This window comes from Rhagoletis zephyria, unplaced genomic scaffold (genome assembly GCF_001687245.7).
Source record: "Rhagoletis zephyria isolate East Lansing unplaced genomic scaffold, Rhagoletis_zephyria_1.1 Rzeph_scaffold_00749, whole genome shotgun sequence".
NCBI classification, from domain to species: Eukaryota; Metazoa; Arthropoda; class Insecta; order Diptera; family Tephritidae; genus Rhagoletis; species Rhagoletis zephyria.
The window spans coordinates 87653-90509 of record NW_016157833.1 but is presented as its reverse complement, the minus strand read 5'-3'; the positions used below and the strand labels follow the sequence as shown (position 1 = coordinate 90509).

The window sequence follows — 2857 nt, the reverse complement described above, 5'->3', positions numbered from 1 at the left end:
AAATGGGCTCAGCCACGCCGACTTATGGTTACATGTGTATGTCTTGGCAACCTCTCCACCGATTTCTTCCAAACTTGGCACAGTTGTTGGTCCTGGTACAGCATACCAACTGGCCGAAAATTTCTAAAATCGGACAATAACCACGCCCACATCCCATATAACGGTAATTTCGAGAAATACAAAATCTTCGATAAATCAGTAAATATTGAAGCTAATTTATTCAAAATTGATGATTGCAACAATTCTTTACCAAGAAATACGTTTATGGTAAAATTTTGGAAAATGGGCGTGGGACCGCCCACTTGTGATCACATATATGTATCTCGCTAACCGTTCTAGCAATTTGTACCAAGCTCGGTATGGTTATTGTGCTTGCCACATAAAAGCAAACCGTTGAAAATTGTTGAAATCGGACTAAAATTGAGGCCGCTTTTCATATAACGGTAAATTTCAGATATGCTTGAAATTTCAATATTTCGAAATTTAAGGACGCTAATTTACTNTATTGTGCTTGCCACATAAAAGCAAAAGTTTAAAAATTATTGATATCGGACTAAAATTACGGCCGCTTTTCATTTACGCTTTTCATATAACGCTTTTCATATAACGGTAAATTTCAAAAATGCTTGAAACTGCAATATTTCGAAATTTAAGGACGCTAATTTACTCAAAATTGATACTCCCCGGCTTACTATCTAGCGGTAGGTTTCGGAAAGGTAAAAATCATATATTTAATACTTGCGCTGGGTATTTAATGTTCGGCTCCGCCCGAACTTAGACTTTCTTACTTGTTTTAATTTTGTACTCATTCGATTAATGTAAAATTATATACCAATCGAAAGTATTAAGCCTATGGAATGTGAAAACGTTGGGTTATCTATTTTTGCCCTGACCTACCTATCGGGTTGGCAGGTATGAACAGGTAGGTAATACTAGTAACTTTCACTCATCTGTTTAACACATTCTATAGGCTTTATGCTTTCGATTGGTATATTTATAATTTGTTCATTAAACAAATGAGTGCAAAATTATAAAAATATAATAACTTTTGATTTACTAACTGAAAATATGCTGGCCAGGATTTTTTTCAGCCAACCAGTTAAACTCCATGCAAAGTAGATTTCATCCATTAAACTGTTGGGTGAAAATAGTGCCCTTGTCGGAATTATTTCGAAATATCAGTTTTGTGGGAAAACGCAATCAAAGTTTGATCAACTCATACAGTTAGTACACCAAAAGAAAAACACACGGCAAGCCGCACATCTTTGCCACTTTTGGGAAGTTTTTTCATCTGTTAGGTTAAACATATTCTACTTATCAATCTTATTAATTGTATGATGAAATCTCCAAAATCGTAAATTGTGAGTTACATCTCTATATTATTAAACGTGCGATATATTGCGGAACGATTTTCCGTCACACCTTGTCCAACCCTAAATATACAAGACAAGTTAAAATCTAATTATCCATTATGTCATATTTAGTTGTACATTCTTAATAAACTAAATAAATTTAAAACCATTTACAGTTATTTTCTCTCTTTCGAATTTTGCAAAACTTCCAAGATTCAGTATCGAGAAAATCAAGGTATTCAGAGGGACCCGTTGTATATATGCATAGCACTTGGGAGAGTAAACGTCATTGAAAATTAAAGTTATTGTCCCAATGCACGCTTGCTTTGCTTACTTCGCTTTGAGAACTGTCAGAAAATTATTGAACATAACAACAATGTATGAAAGTTGGCCAGGTGACAGCTTGACTTCACTTGCTTGAAGCGCCTTAAGGTGTCGGATAACCAAAATCTCGATTTAATAGCGCTTTGTGCGCGCTTAATGTATTCAAAAGAAATTCTGATAACTTTTTTGCTTTAGGGTGGCCCAAAAAAGTTTAAATGTTAAGCACTCGCCGACTAGGATTTTTTTATTGAAACAAGTCAGAAAGTCTAAGTTCGGGCGGAGCCGAACATTAAATACCCGGCGCAAGTATTAAATATATGATTTTCACCTTTCCGAAACCTACCGCTACATGATAAGCCGGGGTGTATACATTTTAAGTAAATTAGCGTCCTTAAATTTCGAAATATTGAAATTTCAAGCATTTTTGAAATTTACCGTTATATGAAAAGCGGCCGTAATTTTAGTCCGATTTCAATAATTTTTAAACTTTTGCTTTTATGTGGCAAGCACAATAACCATAACGAGTTTGGTACAAATTGCTAGAACGGTTAGCGAGATACATATATGTGATCACAAATGGGCGGTCCCACGCCCATTTTCCAAAATTTTATCATAAAAATAATTGTTGCAACCACCAATTTTGAATAAATTAGCTTTAATATTTATTGATTTATCGAAGATTTTGTATTTCTCAAAATTACCGTTATATGGGATGTGGGCGTGGTTATTGTCCGATTTTTTAAATTTTCGGCCATTTAGTATGCTGTACCAAGGCCAACAACTGTGCCAAGTTTGGAAGAAATTGGTGCAGCGGTTACCAAGATATACACATGTAACCATAAGTGGGCGTGGCTACGCCCATTTTCCAAAAATTTATAATATTCTTATTTTTCGTCTAAAAATTATTGTAAATATCAATTTTGAGTGAATTATCTTCAGTAGTTACTAAAATATCGCAGTTTTCGTTTTTCTGAAAATTACCGTTATATGGGAGGTAGGCGTGGTTATTGTCCGATTTTTAAAATTTTCAGCCATTTAGTAAGCTGTACTAAGGCCAACAACTGTGCCAAGTTTGGAAGAAATTGGTGGAGAGATTGCCAAGATATAAACATGTAACCATAAGTCGTCGTGGCTGCGCCCATTTTTAAAAAATTTATAATATTCTTATTTTTCGTCTAAAA

At 34.5% G+C, this 2857-nt stretch overlaps 1 protein-coding gene across 1 annotated transcript in view; it reads right to left on the bottom strand.

Moving 5' to 3' along the window:
- Positions 1–2857, bottom strand: part of Ace (Acetylcholine esterase) — an 89041-nt gene that overhangs the window by 53682 nt on the left and 32502 nt on the right. The window lies entirely within an intron of this gene.